The following is a 20,964-nucleotide window of genomic DNA, read 5'->3' on the forward strand; positions in this document are numbered from 1 at the left end:
GCTTCCAAAGCCCCTTGTGATTACCTCCAGCCTACTATTTCCCACACAATAGCTGCTAATGTGTCCAATCCCTCAACCAGACTTAACCTCTTGAAGAAGAAAAAGGAAATGTCAACTAGGCAACCAAAAAAGAGTAGATAGCTAGGGGAGGAAGGAAACCATTCCAGACTGAAAAAAACATATATGCTAAGGTCCAGAAAGAGAAACCATGGAGTTTTAGAGAAACTAAATGAAGATCACTACAGTAACCCTCATCTTTGGTACCGTGCCTTGTCTGTGGTGAATCTATAAAAGAATAAAGCAATGAATTAATGAAAACACAAATACATCTGGATGTGACTGATCATACGTCCATGCATAATATATGTAGTAGATATAAATTCACATGTGTGCATATGCCATTTCTCCATTGCTATATTTAGTACCCTTCAGTATTCACTGGCAGGCCTTTTAACACAAGCGTGGGCAAGTTATGCCAAATGACTAATTTAATAGGTGTGAATGTTTATTGTTTGACAAATTCTTGTTCCTTTACCAACAAGGAGCCACAGGTGTTGAGTGCTAAGAAGTGGACAGGTTCAGGGAAGCACATGTCTAATCATGCAACCTTCTCAGGCCTCTGTGCTATGCCTGCTATCAGATGCTGGCCACATGGCAGGTGACAAAGAGCTCATCACATTCCCCAGCCTTCCTTCTCCAGCACCCTGGCATATGGCCAGAGAAGACACAAAGCCAGCAGCAGCCCAGCAGCAGTGAGGTGCAGAGTCAAAGAACGAGCAAACATGAGCTAATTACAAAGAGGAGCTGCTGGAGCACCTGCTTCAGCTCTGTGCCCACACCTGGCCCCTTCTGGAATGCAATCTGCCACACTGAAAATAGGACAGTGGCTCCCAGACTTTGGAATCTCCCTGCAGATAAGTATTCTCATCATTTCTCACGCCTGTACTTTTTACCAGTCTCTTACCTGCTGGTGAGGAAGGTGGGGGAGGGGATTACTGTGATATACATAGATTCTGGCTTTTGCTGATGATGACTGGCCCTGTTCAAACTGGAGGCCACAGGAGAGGCAGCAAGAGAGCATGATTTCCACATGGATCGATCCTCAAAGGGCTTACTCAGAGCTGTTAATCAATGCTAATACCTCCTTCATGGTCACATTTTTATTTATTTCTTCTAAAAAAAAAAAGGGATACATGTGCAGAATGTGCAGGTTTGTTACATAGGTATACGTGTGCCATGGTGGTTTGCTATACCTATTGACCCGTCCTCTAAGTTCCCTGCCCTCACCCTCCAACACGCCATGGTGTGTGTTGTTCCCCTCTCTGTGACCATGTGTTCTCAATGTTCAACTCCCACTTATGAATGAGAACATGCAGAGTTTGGTTTTCTGTTCCTGTGTTAGTTTGCTGAGAATGATGGCTTCCAGTTTCATCCACGTCCCTGCAAAGGACATGATCTCACTCACTTTTATGGCTGCATTTTATTCCATGGTGTGTATGTACCACATTTTCTTTATCTTACAGTCTATCGTTGATGGACATTTGGGTTGGTTCCATATCTTTCCTATTGTAAATAGTGCTGCAATAAACATACATGTACATGTGTCTTTATAGTAGAATGATTTATACTCCTTTAAGTATATACCCAATACTGGGATTGCTGGGTCAAATGGTATTTCTGGTTCTAGATCCTTGAGGAATCACCACACTGTCTTCCACAATGGTTGAACTAATTTACATTCCTACTAACAGTATAAAAGCATTCCTATTTCTCCACAGCCTCACCAGCATCTACTGTTTCCTGACTTTTTAATAATCACCATTCTGACTGGCATGAGATGGTATCTCATTGTGGTTTTCATTTGCATTTCTTTGATCAGTGATGTTGAACTTTTTTTCATAATTGTTGGCTACGTAAATATCTTCTTTTGAGAAGTGTGTGTTCATATCCTTTGCCCACTTTATGATGGGGTTGTTTGGTTTTGTTTTTATAAATATAGTTAAGTTCCTTGAAAATTCTGGATATTAGACCTTTGTCAGAAAATTGCAAAAATTTTCTCCCATTCTGTAGGTTGCTGTTCACTCTGATGATAGTTCATTTTGCTGTGCAAAAGCTCAGCAAATTAGATCCCATTTGTCAATTTTGGATTTTGTCGCAATTGCTTTTGGTGTTTTTGTCATGAAGTCTTTGCCCGTGCCTATGTCCTGAATGGTATGGCTTAGGTTTTCTTCCAGGGTTTTTATGGTTTGGGGTTTTACATTTAAGCCTTTAATCCATCTTGAGTCAATTTTTGAATAAGGTGTAAAAAAGGGGTCTAGCTTTACTTTTCTGCATACAGCTAGACAGTTTTCCCAGCACCATTTATTAAACAGGAGATTCTTTCCCCATTGCTTTTTTGTCAGGTTTGTCAAAGATCAGATGGTTGTCGATGAGTGCTGTTATTTCTGAGGTCTCTGTACTGCTCCATTGGTCTATGTCTCCATTGGTACCAGTACCATGCTATTTTGGTTACTGTAGCCTTGTAGTATACTTTGAAGTCAGGTAGCATGAGGCCTCCAGCTTTGTTCCTTTTGCTTAGGATTGTCTTGGCTATACAGCGTCTTCTTTGATTCCATAAGAAATTTAAAATAATTTTTTCTAATTCTGTGAAGAATGTCAATGGTAGTTTGATGTGAAAAGCACTGAATCTATAAATTACTTTGGGCAGTATGGCCATTTTCACGATATTGATTTTTCCTATCCATGAGGATGGAATGTTTTTCCATTTGTTTGTGTCCTCTCTTATTTCCTTGAGCAGTGGTTTGTAGTTATCCTTGAAGAGGTCCTTCACACCCCTCATAAGTTGTATTCCTAGGTATTTTATTCTCTTTGTAGCAATTGTGAATAAGAGTTCATTCATGATTTGGCTCTCTGCTTGCCTATTGTTGGTGTAAAGGAATGATTGTGATTTTTGCACACTAATTTTGCATCCTGAGACTTTGTTGCTTATCAGTTCAAGAAGTGTTTGGGCTGAGATGATGAGGTTTTTGGTTTTTTGTTTTTTGTTTTTTTTTTCTTTGAAATGGAGTCTTGCTCCATTGCCCGGGCTGGTGCACTCTCAGCTCACTGCAACCTCCACTTCCTGGGTTCAAGCGATTCTCCTGCCTCAGCCTCCCAAGATTCTGGGACTACAGGTGTGCACCACTACGTCTGGCTAATTTTTTGTATTTTTAATAGAGATGGGGTTTCACCATGTTGGCCAGGCTGGTCTCAAACTCCTGGCCTCAGGTGATCTGCCCAGCTCAGCCTCCCAAAGTGCTGGGATTACAGGTATGAGCCACTGCACCCTGCCAGGGTTTTCTAAATATAAAATCATGTCATCTGCAAACAGACACAACTTGACTTTCTCTCTTCCTATTTGAATACCCTTTATTTCTTTCTCTTGCCTGATTGCCCTGGCCAGAACTTCTAATACTATGTTGAATAGGAGTGGTAAGAGAGGGCATCCTTGTCTTGTACCAATTTTCAAAAGGAATGCTTCTAGTTTTTGCCCATTCCATATGATATTGGCTGTGGGTTTGTCATAATCAGCTCTTATTTTGAGATATGTTCCATCAATACCTAGTTTATTGAGAGTTTAACATGAAGCAATGCTGAATTTTATCAAAGGCCTTTTCTGAATCTATTGAGATAATCATGTAGTTTTTGTCTTTGGTTCTGTTTATGTGATGGATTACGTTTATGCATTTGCGTACGCTGAACCAGCCTCGCATCCCAGGGATGAAGCCCACTTGCTCGTGGTGGTAAGTTTTTTGATGTGCTGCTGGATTCAGTTTGCTAGTATTTTATTGAGGATTTTCGCATCGGTGTTCATCAGGGATATTGGCCTGAAGTTTTCTTTTTTTGTTGTGTCTCTTCCAGTTTTGTTATCAGGATGATGTTGGCCTCATAAAATGAGTTAGGGAGGAGTCCCTCCTTTTCAATTGTTTGCAATAGTTTCAGAAAGAATGGTACTAGCTCCTCTTTGTATTTCTGGTAGAATTCAACTGGGAATCCACCTGGTCCTTGCTTTTTTTGGTTGGTAGGCTATTAATTACTGTCTCAATTTCAGAGCTTGTTACTGGTCTTTTCAAGGATTCACATTCTTCCTGGTTTAGTACTGGTAGGGTGTCTGTGTCCAGGAACATATCCATTTCTTCTAGATTTTCCAGTTGATTTGCATAGAAGTGTTTATAGTATTCTCCGACAGTAATTTGCATTTCTGTGGGGTCAGTGGTGAGTATCCCCTTTATCATTGTTTATTGTGTCTATTTGATTCTTCTCTCCTTATTAGTCTAGCTATTGGTCTATTTTGTTAATTTTTTCAAAAAATTGATTCCTGAATTGATTTTTGGAGGTTTTTCATGTTTCTACCTCCTTCAATTCTTCTCTGATCTTAGTTATCTCTTGTCTACTGCTAGCTTTTGGATTAGTTTGTTCTTGCCTCTCTAGCTCTTTTAATTGTGATGTTAGGGTGTCAGGTTGAGATCTTTTTAGCTTTCTGATGTGGGCATTTAGTACTATAAATTTCCATCTTAACACTGTTTTAGTTATGTCCCAGAAATTTTGGTATGTTGTCTCTTTGTTGTCATCGGTTTCAAAAAACTTTTTGATTTCTGCCTTAATTTTACTATTTACCTAGGAGTCATTCAGGAGCAAGTTGTTCAATTTCCATGAAACTGTGTCGTTTTGAGTGAGTTTCTTAATCCTGAGTTCTAATTTGATTGCACTGTGGTCCAAGAAACTGTTATGATTTCACTTATTTTGCATTTGCTGAGGAGTATTTTATTTCCAAATATGTGGTCAATTTTAGGGTAACTGCCATGTGGCACTGGAGAAGAATGTATATTCTGTTGATCTGGGGTGGAGAGTTCTGTAGATGTCTACTAGCTCTACTTAAATATTTTATTTTTTTATTTTATTTTTTAGTAGAGACAGGGTTTCACCATGTTAGCCAGGATGGTCTCGATTGCCTGACCTCATGATCCACCTGCCTCAGCCTCCCAAAGTGCTGGGATTACAGGCATGAGACACCGCGCCTGGCCCTGAATATTCTTTTCAATTTTCTCTCTTGTTGATCTAATACTGACAGTAGGTGTTAAAGTCTCCTACTATTATTGTGTGGGAGTCTAAGTCTCTTTGCAGGTCTCTAAGAACTAGTTCTATGAATCTGGGTGTTTCTTGTATTAGGTGCATATATATTTAGAATAGTTAGCTCTTCTTGTTGAATTCTTCTCCTTACCATTATATAATGCCTTTCTTTGTCTTTTTGTAATTTTTGTTGGTTTAAAGTCTGTTTTGTCAGAGACTAGGATTGCAATCCCTGCTTTTTTGTTTTTTTCTTTCCATTTGCTTGGTAAATTTTCCTCCATCCCTTTACTTTGAGGCTGTGTGTGTCCTTGCACATAAGATGGGGTTTCCTGAATACAGCACACAGATGCACAGATGGGTCTTGACTCCTTATCCAATTCGCCAGTCTTTGTCTTTTTTTTTTTTTTTTTTTTTTTTTTTGAGACAGAGTTTTGCTCTTGTTGCCTAGGCTGGAGTGCAATGGCGTGATCTCGGCTCACTGCAACCTCTGCTTCCCAGGTTCAAGCAATTCTCCTGCCTCAGCCTCTCGACTAGCTGGGATTACAGGCATGCACCAGCACACTCAGCTAATTTTGTATTTTTAGTAGAGATGGGGTTTCTCCATGCTGGTCAGGCTGGTCTTAAACTCCCAACCTCAGGTGATCCGCCCATCTCGGCCTCCCAAAGTGCTGCGATTACAGGTGTGAGGCACCACGCCTGGCCCAGTCTGTGTCTTTTAATTGGGGCATTTAGCCCATTTACATTAGTATTGTTATATGTGAATTTGATCCTGTCAACATGATGCTATTTGGTTATTTTGCACAATAGTTGATGCAGTTTCTTCGTGGTTTAATTGGTCTTTATATTTTGCTGTGTTTTTGCAGTGGCTGACACTGGTTTTTCCTTTCCATATTTAGTGCTTCTTTCAGGAGCTCTTGCAGGGCAGGCCTGATGGTAACGAAATCCCTCAGCATTTGCTTGTCTGGAAATGATTTTATTTCTCCTTTGCTTATGATGCTCTGTTTGACTGGATATGAAATTCTGGGTTGAAAGTTCTTTAAGAATGTTGAATATTGGCCCCCAATCTTTTCTGGCTTGTAGAGCTTCTGCTGAGAGGTCCACTGTTAGTCTGATGGACTTCCCTTTGTAGGTGACCTGACCTTTCTCTCTGGCTACCCTTAACAGGTTTTTCCTCTTTTTTTTTTTTGACCTTGAAGAAACTGATAATTATGTGTCTTGGGGTTATTCTTCTCACAGAGTATCTTAATGATGTTCTCTATATTTCCTGAATTTGCAGGTTGGCCTATCTTGCTAAGTTGAGGAAGTTCTCCTGGATAATATCCTGAAGTGTGTTTTCCAGCTTGTTTCCATTCTCTCCATCTCCTTCTGGTACTCCAATCAACTGCAGATTCTGTCTTTTTATGAAGTCCCATATTTCTTGGAGGCTTTGTTCATTCCTTTTCATTCATTTTCTCTATTCCTGTCTGCATGTCTTATTTCAGTAAGGTAGTTTTCAAATTCTGATATCCTTTCTTCCGCTTGGTCGATTCATCTGTTGATACTTGTGTATGCTTCATGAAGTTCTCATGCTGTGTTTTTCAGCTCTCTCTAAACTGGGTATTCTAGTTAGCAGTTCCTTTTATCAAGGTTCTTAGCTTCTTTGCATTGGGTTAGAACAAGCTCCTTTAGCTCATCATAGTTTTTTATTATCTTCTGATGCCTACTTCTGTCAATTTGTCCATCTGATCCTCCGCCCAGTTCTGTGCCCTTGATATTGTGATCATTTGGAGACGAAGCACTCTGGACTTTTGGGTTTACAGCATTTTTTCATGGATTCTTTCTCACTTTCCTGAATTTGTCTAGTGTTGGTCTTTGAGCCTGCTAATCTTTGGATGGAGTTTTTTTGTGGGGGCCTTTTTGTTGTTGTAGTTGTTGTTGTTGATGCTATTGTTATCATTTTCTGCTCATTTTTCTTTCAATAATTGGTCTCCCTTCTGTAGGGCTGCTGCAGTTTGCTAGGGGTTCACTTCAGGTCCTATTCATCTGATTGGCTCCAGTGCCTGGAGATGTCATTCAAGGAGTCTGGACAGCAGCAAAGATGGGTGCCTGCTCCTTCTTCTGGGACCTCTGACCTTGAGAGGCACCAACCTGATGCCAGTAGGATCACTCCTGTATGGGGTGTCTGACAACCCCTGTTGGAGGGTCTCACCCAATTGGGTGGCACAAGGAGCAGGACCCATTTAATGAAGCACTTTGTCCTTTGGTGAGAGGGTGTGTTTCACTAGGGGGAAACCCACTCGTCTGGGCTGTCTGGATTTCTCAGAACTACCAGGAGGAGAGACTTAAGTGTGCTGGTCCCCAGCGACTGTGGCCACCCCTCTTCCTAGGGGCTCAGGCCCAGGGAGATCCGAATTCTGTCCCTGAGCCTCTAGTTGGAGTTACTGGAGATCCTGCAAGGAAGCCCCGCCCACTGAGGAAGGATGGGTCGGGATTAGGCCTGAAGAGGCACTCTGGCCACAGACTGCCACAGAGGGTGTGCTGGGCTGTGGGGACAAGTCTTGGGACCAAGTCGTCCAGCCTCCCTGGCTCTAGCTCTAGCAGGGGAAAAGCGCAGCCTGGACCTATAGAAATGGGTGCCGCCCACCCTGCCCAGGGAGCTTAGCATGTTAGACAGTTGCAATTCCCAGTGCTGGCTATTGCCCCTCCCCCCAGGAGCTCAAATGGCTTAGACAGCAGGCAGCCACAGCTGGTGCTGGTTGCCTCTTTTTCCCCCCTCCCCTGCAGCTCCCGCACCCCACCCTTTTCCAGTTCCGCAGGCTTAAGCAGATTCCAGCTGAGAGGCTATAAGAATCTGCATGTTCCGAGGCTGGGACACTAGGTTCTGGTGGCCTGGGTTCGCGAATGGGATCCTCCCATTCATGGTTGCAGGGTTCTGTGGAAAAAGCTGTTTCCCCGGCTGGGTAGCGCACACACTCACCACCGCCTCCCTTGGCTGCGGGTAGGGGGTTCCCCTTCCCCGTGTGGCTCTCAGGTGGGCCAGGTCAGCCTTCATGTCAATTTTGATGAGAGAACCTGAATACCTTGCTTGCCGATGAAGGATTCACAACTTACGTTTTTTCCAGTGGTAGCCTCTGAACACCACAGCTTCTAATCGGCCATCTTGGCCCCACCTCCAAAAAAAAAATGGTCACATTTCTTTCTTGTAATCACTAAATTGTGATTCACCCTCCTCAGCTGCTCCAACTAAGTGTTGGGAGCTATGCTGCAGTCCAGTTTGTACAAAGGCGGGGAAAAAAATGTGTTGTGGTAAAGAAACGAAACTGATGGAAATCTGAAATTTTTAAAAATTTTGCTATTGAATTAGGTAATAAGTGCTTAGCCAAAGGTCTAAAATGTATTTCATTAGACAAATAGAATTAGATGTTAAGAGTGACAGAAATTAGTATGTTACTGTTTCCGTACTGTAGCTATTACAGTAGCATCACAGCATTTTTACAGCATTCACAAGCAATGCTAATGCTTCTATACTTCTGGAAGATGAAATCTTATGATTACGTATGTATTTGTTTAAAGCAGAATTTGTGAATACACCATTTGGTATAACATTGATTCACGAAGCCATCAAGTACGTGAGAACTTGACTGATAACCAGTCCAATCTCTCGAAACACAGCAGATCTCATACATAGTCATCTTGCCTCTACTTAAACAGCACCCTGATGAGCAGCTCAGGAAGCTTGCTCTTCCAAAACTGAGTATCTCCAGTAACTATACAATTCCTTCCTTCTTCCATGTGGGGCAAAAACTATTCTATAATTTTAGTCCACTAGTTCTAATATACCTTCATATATTAGAATGAATCACTAGGTAGTGATTTGAACAAATCTGTCTCCTCTTCTCACAGAAGTCCTTTAAAGTACCTGAAAATACTTCTCATGTTCTCCTTTGTCTTCTCATCTTATATTTTTCAAAGAAGTAATTCAAAATACATTAAAGGCAGCTTTAAAGAACTGTTTTTTATATATATATATAAAAAAAGGGTACACTAGGAAACACACACACAGTCTGTGTGATTTGGAAGGATCTTACGAGTTATGCTTTGGAAGGAAATAAGAAAGCAGTTGAGAAATAGGAAGTCTATTTTAGATAAGGGGAGCTAACATGAGAAGCTTTTATGCCAGGATTACAGTCTTTTGTGTATATGTGCTCTAACCTGGGGAAATAGATGTTCAGGTTTATTCTTCTTCACTAGCATATACACTTCAAACTGTTTTTCCAGTATTGTATTTATTTGCCTTGTGCTGTTCACATTCTTCATGCCCAATTCCATTTTGATCATGCATATATATAAAATGTTAAGCTGAGAAAGGAAGAAATTTAGAGCCGTGGAAATGAGTACCAATGGTACATGTACTTATTGAACTCATAAGCACTGCTTCTTTAGCATCATGGGTGAGGCAACCCTGGGAAAGATTAAAAGCACGCCAAGTAGAGCAACTATTCATATTTGTTAGTCTGAAAGTAGATCTCACAGAACACTGAGCTATGTCTGTCATTGTGTCATTATCCCATCCTAACATATTCCACAAATAAAACACATGGGAAAGGCTGAGACCTGAAAAAAATTTTTTAATGGTCATCTTTTAAAATTGAGTGAGGAAGGGAAAATATATACATTAATTCTTTCATTATTTTAGAGGAAACTATCATCTGTTTGGTTTCATTGTTTATTTGGTGAAAGGATTATGCTCTCACGGATTCTCTTTTCTTTTGTAACACAGCCATGTTCATTTTTTCAGTGTCCCCTCCAGTTTTTGGGCATATTCACACATATTTTATGTACTTGGATTCATGATGTGCCCAAACACTTTATGTTTAAATTCTTCTTTTTTGTATAATCTGTCATCTCTAACAGATACTGGGAGTGTTTGTAGCTGTCAGCTCTCAACTGAGTCTGACTCTAGGCAGTGCCTTCAGCTGAAGAGAGCTGCGGGCCCAAGATCCCCCTGCCTCCGCAAGGGAACCTGCTTTCAAAGACAGTTTGGAAAGTGGGGAGTCATAACACAAACATACCTCCTTCTTGCCCCAGTCAGGGGCAATTCTGAAGACAGCAGCTGAGACCTCTGTTGTGATGGCTTTTGCAATAGCAATTCAATTTTTCCCTCTGCCCTATCTACTTTCTTTACATTCTCACAGGGAAACAGTCTGGTAAAACTCCTCAGTTGCAAACATGTACTTACTACCTTTCATGAGAATGACCCACAAGGCAGAGCTCAGAACCACAAAGGATCATTCTCAGGCCTTGAAACCTAATGAAGTTTGCCTGGTGGGATTACTGATCCTGAGCACACTGCCCAGGAGCCCTCCTGAGTGCAGATCTCCATGTCGGAGTCTGTTTCCCGGGGAACTAGAGCTGTTCCAACATCACAAACATTTTCCCATGCTGTAGCATAATATTTCCACATAGTTCTCATTTAAGTGGCTGCTTAAAATTCTTCTAAGGAGAGCTATCATATTTTAATTGACTCTTTCCTTATAGTTGGACTGTTGGTTGTTGCCAATATTTTGTCTCTTTATATGAGCATTCAGTAAACAGCACTAAGCTGTTATTTCATGTTTTTTCTTGTTTTTAATTTTTTTTAAATCTTAGGTGTGGGTAATTACTAAGATAAAGATATGAAGGATTTCAGTCTATTGTTAAGAATTTATAGATTACAGTACTATAAGCCATAAGTCCAAGTGTAAGATATATCCCCAGGACACTAAGGAATTAGAATAGATTATTTTCTGTATTATTGTGCCTTTGATCCAAGACTCAGCATAGAATGCCTGAGAAGCCCAGAAGAAAAGGAAAACAGAGTAGTCTGTTATTAATTTGTGTAGCACTCTACTGTACTTGGCTGAGTAAATCAGTACCTACACAATGCCAGCATCTAGTGAGCAATAAATATTTGTTGAATAGATATTTGAATGAATAAATGCATATTCAGGTTGCTTTACATTTTAATTTAAATTCAAGAGGGCTTGTTAATGGGGAAATGTAGATAATGTAGAAAATATGGACTGGATACTGATAAGCCTTTGGTTTTAAGTTATTAAATCATCACCATTCCAAAGCAAAAATGACAGTGGTGGTAGCAGCGGTAGTGCACGTGAGTATGTTAAATTCTCTTTTCTACAGAAGCTAGCATAGAAGGGACTAAAAGGAAGAGTTAAGGAAGAACAAAGTAATAGCCAACACAAGCACCGAGTCAACTAGATAACAACAAACCAAGTTTCTAATTATCTCACCAGGACACATACCACAATTTCATGGAAAGGAGTGCCAGAGACTAGAAGATATTAGTGAAAATCCAAACCTTTAAATTTGGGGAACAGTGAGGAAGAAAGGAGGATGTTAAGTTGAACAAAGTATATCTCGTGAGATACACTGGCATATCCTGTAGACACAGCATAAGAACCATTCCCTGTTCTCATTTCTTATAATGCACCAACAAGAATCGCATCTCAGATCAGACTAGTCTCTTCAATGCATTGTGAGCACACCTTGCTCATTCCAACTAGTGTCCTGCCACTCACCCTCCTGAAATGCCCAAAGGAGAGCAGCCCCCACTGCAGAGTCATAAACAAAGAAGGGCACTCCACTTCTTAGGAAGCAGAGGGAAGAAAAATATGTCACATAGGAATGTTAAACACACAAGCAGAAAGAGGAAGAAAACTTAGTTTATTCTTATAAATAGCTTAATAGGTAGACTTAGGTCTGCCTGAGCCAAAAGAGATATAAAACAAAAATGTCTGAATGTGGATCTTTTATTTTTCCAATACACTTTTACCATTCCCTCAACACTATTTAACTCCTAAAGAAAACAGAAGGTTACATGAGAGATCTTTCTTAATATTTGAAAGCAAACAAAAACGCATCATCCAAAAGGTCAACTGAATCTAGTATTTGGCAGGAAAAAGATATTACAAAGCTATAAGATCTTGAATTCACACATGATGAAAGATGCCACATTCCTTTCAAAGAGCTTCTTAAGTGTGCTTCAAAAAAGAGTCACAATTAAAGAAGCAAGCTGGCTTTTCTCTTCTCAGCCCATTCCTAACCTTGCCAGTATATTATTGCTATTTCCTTTCTAGCTTGCAGAAGAATGTCAAAGGTCTACATAGTTTGTTTGTTTTTACTGTCCCACTAACAGTGAATCAGTTGGCCTGGTGCCCTAGAAGTCAAACAGATATTTGAGAAATTTTTCAGCCTTGTGACTATGGTAACCTTGTTCTAAGTTGAAATCTCCCCATGTAGGCAAACTTCATTTTAAACAACTGGACTATAGACTTCAATTCTGCTGTCTGTAAAGCTGACTACTAACATCCCTGTTTCACTACTCAGAACTATCCAAAAAAGACTTAGATAAATAAGAATAAAGTTAAGTACAATCAAGTTCCTATGTGGAAATACCAAGATTTACTCCATCTCACAAATCCCTCCTGTTTTCCCAATATTTATACTAAGGTAAGAGCAGGAACAATGGTCAGTGAATACCACTGTTACTTGAACTTTTGCCTCCTATTAACAGAACTAGATTCATTCCATTATTTAGTTTAAAATTTTGTTCCCAAAGGATCAGGACTATGAGGTCCATGACAGCATGAAAATGTGTATATGGGGCAGGGCGTGGTGGCTCACGCCTATAATCCCAGCGCTTTGGAAGGCCAGCCATGGGCAGATCACGAGGTCAGGAGATCGAGACCATCCTAGCTAACATGGTGAAACCCCGTCTCTACTTAAAAAAAAAAAAAAAAAAAAATACAAATAATTAGCTGGGCGTGGTGGCATGCACCTCTAGTTCCAGCTACTCAGGAGGCTGAGGCAGGAGAATCACTTGAACCCGGGAGGTGGAGGTTGCAGTGAGCTGAGATCACGCCACTGCTGAGATCACGCCACTGCACACTGCACAGAGCGAGACTCCATCTCAAAAACAAAAAAAGGAAAGAAAGTGTGTATATCAGTGTGTGCAGGGATTGTGGGAGTAGGTGAGGGGAGTTAAATCACATAGACAGAAGACCTGATTATGTCCTGCATATGTTTGCTTCAAATTTTTAATTTCAAATAAATTGAAAATGTGAGAATAATTTATATAAGCCTCAGTGTTTCTATGCAACAATTAAAGTTTTAAGGAATTATATATATGCACATATATATAATCTGAAGTGAACACCATTTTTGAAACTGATCTTTTGTCTATTCCAACAAAAGGGGAAATGAACATCCAGCATGTGCTTATGCCCTGACCTGTTATTAATTTAAAAAATAGGCAGTGGTAATAATTTTAACCATATATAGCTAAATTGTCTTCTAAACAGTTCACTTTACACGCCTATTAGTTCAGTAAACACTTAACACCAACTTAGTGTGATGTCCTGCTTTAAGAAGATCCTATGTAACTAATTGTACACAATGCTATATGGAGATACAGAATGTACTGCTACTAAATATAGAAATACTTTAATAGCGGCTGGGCATGGTGGCTCAAGCCTGTAATCCCAGCACTTTGGGAGGCCGAGACGGGCGGATCACAAGGTCAGGAGATCGAGACCATCCTGGCTAACACGGTGAAACCCCATCTCTACTAAAAAAAAAATACAAAAAACTAGCCGGGCGAGGTAGCGGGCGCCTGTAGTCCCAGCTACTCGGGAGGCTGAGGCAGGAGAATGGTGTGAACCTGGAAGGTGGAGCTTGCAGTGACCTGAGATCACGCCACTGCACTCCAGCCTGGGCGACAGAGCGAGACTCCGTCTCAAAAAAAAAATAAATAAATAAATAAAATAAAATAAAATAAAAAAGAAATACTTTAATAGCACATTGCAATATTATCTAATGACTGATGACAGGCCATGAAAAATAATGTATACTGGCTATTTAAAATGTCAGGGAAGCAATCAAAAACTCAGAGTCTACAGAGAAGAATATGTCAATGATTGATGAGGCTTCTGAATTCAAGGAAAGTATTTTGGAAGTCCAAAATTATCACAAGATAATAATAAAGGGATGCCAAGAAGAAAGCTACATGTCCATGTATAGATGTCACTCAATATAGTACCATGAAAATCAGTACCTTAAGCAATAGAAGTAGTCAGCAGTTTTATTTTTACTTTTATTCTTTGAAAATGTGATTTTATTCTTGAGCAATATTCCTCTGTGTAGAAGAAATGAAATGAAATGTTCTGGAACATACAGGAACCAATCACCTATTCTGGTATCAATTGCCCTGCGATATTAGATAAACAGAGTGTGTTCAGACACTATTCCAATTTCATCTTTAATCTCCATATCACCAAATCACGTTATAGGGGAGACAGAAAACAAAACTTAAGGAAAATAAACTCCACAGATAGGCTCCAATCTGGACACTAGTTACATAGAATTTGATGCATTCATAGGTGATACTAGGAATTTTATACTAGCGTAAAAACAGGCCGCAAACTCTTAAACTCACTTATGTTTGTTATTTTAGTTAGTTTTGTGGTGTTGTCTGTTTGTTTGTTTTTAATTGGGGATACAACCCAATGAAAACAAAGTTCCTTTGGACTTATAATCTATTTTAACTTTATTCAATCCTTTTTGGAAATATTTATTTTGATATAAGTTTAAACTTAGAGAAAAGTTGCAAGAATAGTACAAAAATTATCATACTCATCTCAAGTTTCACCATTTGTGAACAATTTGCCCCATTTGCTTTCTTATTCACTCTCATTTCCCCTTCTCTCTCGCTACACACACACACACACACACACACACACACACTCCATTTCAGAGTAGATAGCAGACATGATGCCCCTTCATCCCTAATACTTCCTTGTATAAAATGTACACTTTGACACTATGCTATCTTCTAACCCACAATCTATGTTCAAATTTTGCTCATTGTCCCACTGATACAGCTTACAGTTCTATTATTTTCTAGTCCAAGATTCAGTACAGGATCATACTTTGCATTTGTTTTTCTTGTGTCTTTAGTTTCCTTTCCTCAAGAACACTCCTCATTCTTTGTCTTTCAAACAATAATCCTTGGACAGCAACCCCTCCAGGGCCTCTGGCCTTCCTGCTGTGGTTACAAAGAGTTAAATAGAGCACCTGACCACTAGGTACCTACATTCAAGTCAAAGAGGAAGACATGTAAACAATTAGGAAGCACATCATGAAGTGTGCATTAATAGAAGTATAAGTGGGTTCCTTCTATTTTTATCAGCTCAAAACCCTTGCTCTCTAGATCTTTTTTTCTATCTCTCATTTGGAGTCAGAAAAATACCTTCATAGCCAGAATAAATATTGTCAGTGCTCACTCTGGCAGCACAGACACAGAATAATCATTGGCAAAAGGTATTTATGAAATATTTTTTAATTCAGGGAGTTGGCCAAAATAACATACAGTACCATGTAGCAGTATATACTAATACATACACACAGGATTTTTTTTTTTTTTTCCTTAGGAAACAGAGGTGGTTCTTTTAATGGAAGATGTGTCACAATTACCACTTATTTTTGGAAACACAGAAAAATGCAACATGGTAAAAAGAGCTGTACTCCTTTCCTGTAGTTCAAAAAGCTATATTGAAATCTAGCTGCAAGCATTTGTTGGCTAAGCGATTTGGAGTAAAGCACTTAGACTCTGGGTCTAATTACTTCATCTGTAAAATGGAAATAATAATACCTAATTATAGAATTTAGCAAGGTACAAAATAATATACATGAAAGGTCCTTATAACAGTAAAGCATATATAATTTATACATAATAGTAAAGCATATATAAATAGTAAAGCATATATGTATGTGTATGTACTTATGTATACAGGCATATATGTGTATGTGTGTGTATATGTATATGGAGAAAAAGAAAACAACAGCAAGAGAAAGCTTAAGTATGCATTTGATTTGTGGATTTTACTTCCACTTCTCTTGGGATGGCTCTCTTCTAGTGGTCACACTCAAGCAGCCTTGCATTCTGTCCACTGAGTAGAGAAGTTTTAGACCTCCTGCCATGTGGCCTCCTTCCCATTAGCTTCTATGCTAATAGAGCCAGGAGAGCAGAGATGACATCTGCCTTACTCACTCTCAGATCTTCATGGCCAGCACAGGCCTGGCACATGGAGGTATTCAAAACACACTGGTGGAATGACGAACACCAGCTGGGACTTTGTCTAGCCCAAAATACAATGCTACAGCCTCACTGCCTCCTTTCATTCTTCTTAAATAGATCCAGAGTAGCAAATGCTACTCAGACATCAGTGGAGAAACCAGAACTTTCATCAATCTCAGCCTCCTCCATATTAAAGTGAATGTTTAAAAACAAAAAAGACAGTTCATTTCTGGAGCTCTAAATCCAGAAATATCAGTGAAACAGCACAAATACTACAGTCATATAGAAATCCTATAAGTTGCTTAAATGGATTTAAGAATATTATCATTAACATATTACTTAAGCCCTTCTCACTCTTTTACATTCCATTGTCTTATTTTTCTTTTCTTTTCTTTTTTTCTGTGAGATGGAGTCTCACTTTGTCACCGAGGCTAGAGTGCAGTGACACACCATGTCAGCTCACTGCAACCTTTGTCTCCTGGATTCAAGCAATTCTCCTCTCTCAGCCTCTTGAGTAGCTGGGATTACAAGCGCCCACCACCCCTGGCAAGTTTTTATATTTTTAGTAGAGATGGGGTTATCACCATGTTGGCCAGGCTGGTCTCGAACTCCTGACCTCAGGTGATCTACCTGCCTTGGCCTCCCAAAGTGCTGGGATTACAGGCATGAGCCACCATGCCCGGCCCCATTGACTTATTTTTCTTCACAGCATGCATCACTCTGTTTTTGTACTTGTTACTTGTCTGTAGTTTTTTACTGCCTGCCTCCCCACTTGCTGTTTTCTCCCTGATAATCACCAGTACCTAGGACAGTACCCAGAAATACGAAATATTCAATAAATATTTATATTGATAGAACAAAGTATTTAAAAACTATTCCTTTAATAGGGCAAACATTTCCTCTACAATATTACATACAGACTTCTCTGGATTAATCGATCTTTTCCTGCAGTTAATATAACAATATACTAGTCCAGCTGAAACCCGTGATCATTTAGAGCCCTGAATTAAAGAAGTTGTGCAGATTTGCAGTAAGTTAGAGTTGTTTGACTACCAAATTTGTCAACTAGAATATTAAGCTTAAATATAGCACTAAAGCAAAAATGTAATGACAAATTAAGAGAAGTAAACTTACGTTTGGCAGATTTTAATTGTTGCTTTTTATTAAAATGTAAGATTGAGATTAAGAATAATGAAAATAGAAAGGTTATAGAAACAAACAAAAAAAGAGGTTAATGAAAAACAGTCTGAAGTGCTAGAATTGAATGAAGAGGTGAATGAAGTCTCATAAAATGTTGTGGGGAAGTGCACAGAACCAGAAGAAAGAGAATGAAAAGTAGAAAAATTATGGCAATTGGGTATTTTTAGTCAAAGTTTTCCTTGGCACTAATCACTCAGTGGAGTAACTCCCAAGAGTCAGGATCATTTGTCACTGTTCTGTTTGTTCTCTGGCTGAAATCCCTCTTGATATCTTCTTCATAAAGATCCTAAAATGACTCTGTGCTTTATGAAAGCTCACAGACAAGTATAAACTTTCCTTTCCTATTGCAGCAACAAATTATATTGCCCACTTTATTTTCCCCCTAGGGTAAGACTGTCCTCTGGGAATTAATAGGATTTCTGGTCCTAATGATAGTAATAGTGGACAGGAAAGTGTCATCTAAAGCTCTTAAGTAAAAAAAAATCTAGCAGTAACCAGGCATTTTATGAAAACTATGCATGATCCACTATTTCTGACATTAGTTTGAACAAAAGCCTATTGCATGTCATTGTGGAATTAATGACATGGGATGAATAAAGGGAGGGATTTATCCAGAACGAGGTATGCCCACTTATACATAAACAGGAGAAAATCAGAAAAAAATATGATATTCTAATTGTGTGACGCAAATGATGGCAGTCTAAGCCGGTAATCTAAGCCAGCAGTTATCAGCATGAAGGAGATTTGGCAAAGAGATACAGAAACGGCAAAAGGGAGGAAGGGAGGAAGGGAGGAAGGGAGGAAGGGAGGAAGGGAGGAAGGGAGGAAGGGAGGAAGGGAGGAAGGTAGGAAGGGAGGAAGGAAGGAAGGAAGGAAGGAAGGAAGGAAGGAAGGAAGGAAGGAAGGAAGGAAGGAAGGAAGGAAGGAAGGAAGGGAGGAAGGGAGGAAAGATGGAAGGAAGGAAGGAAAGAAGGAAGGAAGGAAAGGAATGAGGGAGGGAGGGAGGGAGGGATAAATACAGAGCATCTAGCAAAAGATAAATACAGAGCATCTAGCAAGAGGCATTAAGCCTGTATCTGGAAGACAAAAAGCAATGAATGAAAGCAGAGCCCCAGTTCCTGTGTGGGATTCAGAAATAGAACTGAAGTCCTGAAGAGAAGTAGGAATAAGTCAAAAGAATTGGGTGGAATACAAGGCAACAACCCACTTTCAGAAATAAGACAGAAAGTGAAACACAGGATTTTAGAGTACCAACTAACAGCAGGGGAGACTTGGTATCAAATGTCCTAAGAATTGACTACAGTTTCTTAAGCATCCTTGCCCAAGAGCAGGATTAGACTTGGAGTTAAATTGTTAAAAGTCATGGGTGCATACTAAAATTATGTAGAGAATATATTTTTAAAATACAAAGTTCAGGTCTCTGCCCTAGATATGATAAATCAGAATATCTGAGTATAATGCCTATAGACCTCTTGTATTTATTAATGTCTCTTGATGATCCTACTGTACAATCACTTGTGGAACATAAGGTCCACTGATCTAGAGTCTAACATATACATAAGTACTTTTGGGATTAGGATTCAAATCAATAATGCAATCATATTTCCCTAGGAAGAACAAAAGCATAAATGTATAAATCTCAAAATTAAAATTGATATTTTCAGAGCTGGTTTTTCCTCTTTTACTTATCTGGCTCTGGACAATGTTCAATCCTGACCATTATGTAGGAGTCAGGAATTACTTCAGTATCCTTGTTTATGAAAATCACATGTGTTTCTTGTTTAGTTGACTCCTATATATATGCTGTACTGTTTCTTTTCATGCCTGTCACCAACTGGAGGTTCTCCCTCCATTCCATCAATGAGTCATGTCTTCTGTGGGGACCTACACTGGTTCTTCTAACTGTCCTTTTCTACCGGGGAAGTGAAGTCCAGTCCTCACATCCCATACCATTCCCTACCGCCCAACAATCTCTCTACCCCACCTGATCCTAGACTATGACACTGGTACATAACAGTGTATAAGCTGCCCACAAAGGCTAAAATAAAATTCATTTATAACACAGTGGAAAATTCTGACAAGTACTTCCAAAATCTACAACTTCTTTCTTCATATTGGAAAATTACCATTTCTCAAGGTTAAGGTCAGACTTTGTGGAAATATAGAAAAAAACCACAACAGACCAGGAATTGGAAGTTTGGTCTCAAACTTATTAGATTTGAAGGAGGTGTCACTTTTACTAGGTACTACTATGAGTATCAGAAATGGGAAAAGAGCACTCCGAAACACCTATAAAAATCACCCACAATACATAACAGTCCATAGCCCCCCTCATGGAAAATTTAACATATGGAAATCTTTAACTGAGCAGACTCAAAGAAATTAAGAGACTAATATTTTTGCTTTTGAAAAATGGGACTAACAGTGGGATAATAAGGGGAATTTACCATATATAAAAATCTTGATTTGTATAACATCTTTATTGTGACACATAAAACTCTACTCACCGGATTAATTTAAATAAATTACAATAGAAATGCTGTCAAAAGCACTTAAAATTGACTGAAGAACTAAACTCAAGACTAAGAAGAATGACAACTTATCTAGCATAGAACCCAGGATGTTTGAATTTAACTCTAATTTTACTTAAATTTTCATTAACTGTCACAAGAATTAAAACAAAGTTATTAACATTTGTAGTTGAGTCAAAGTTAGAGTTATGCATCAGAGAACAATGAAAACAGAACAAAAACACTATGGACAAAAACATCAGCTTCATGCATAGGAAATAATTCATTTAATTAACAAAAGTCATATAACACAAAAGAAAAGGGTTGGGGGAGAAAGGAAGGTGATATGCTCACTTGAGCTAAAAGACTAAAAGAAATAAAGACAAAAAACAGTATTTCAAAAAGCAAAAGTGACAAGTCACTATAAATCTGCTCCATGAGATGGCAACAAAATAAGCTATGAGTTTGACATATGAAATGATTACAGGTCCACAATCATGTTTCTCACATGGTAAGGGAAGAATAATCTTCCTTCTAACTCAGAGAAAAAGCAATAATAACAATCACTGTTTGGTAACAGAAGCAGTGGAGGGGTCAATAAGTAATGTAGCAGGCTCTACCATCACAGCCTCATAGTTCAAACACTGCCCTCCCCACAGGCTAATGGTGTGACCCCATGCAAGCAGCCTGACCTGGCTGTGCTTCCATTTCTTCTGCTCCCAGTCAGAGATAAGTGTTTTTGTTCTGTTTTGTTTTATCCAACTAAGAAGTTTTGCAGGTTTTAAATGGCAGTAATACCATCTTTAAGAAAACAAAAATAGAAGAGTTTCTAAGAAATTTGAGAATTTTGTTATGAGAATGTATTGAGTAAAGGAGCTTTAGTTAAGTGAGTTTGACTCACTGGCTGTTGATAGTGTTGAAAGGAATCTTAACTCAGGCAAGCTGGGGGTTAGGAGAGCATGTCGATATTAACAAAGACCATTTGTGAACATCTTATATTTCAACATCTTCAACAAATGGGACCCTGTTGGT

General features: G+C 39.2%; 1 protein-coding gene across 1 annotated transcript in view; it reads right to left on the reverse strand.

The window, feature by feature from the left end:
• The window catches only part of GUCY1A2 (guanylate cyclase 1 soluble subunit alpha 2), a 335,946-nt gene that overhangs the window by 266,878 nt on the left and 48,104 nt on the right, over positions 1–20,964 (reverse strand). The gene's annotated exons all lie outside the window — the stretch shown is intronic.

The sequence above is a fragment of the Macaca thibetana genome, chromosome 14 (genome assembly GCF_024542745.1).
Source record: "Macaca thibetana thibetana isolate TM-01 chromosome 14, ASM2454274v1, whole genome shotgun sequence".
NCBI classification, from domain to species: domain Eukaryota; kingdom Metazoa; phylum Chordata; class Mammalia; order Primates; family Cercopithecidae; genus Macaca; species Macaca thibetana.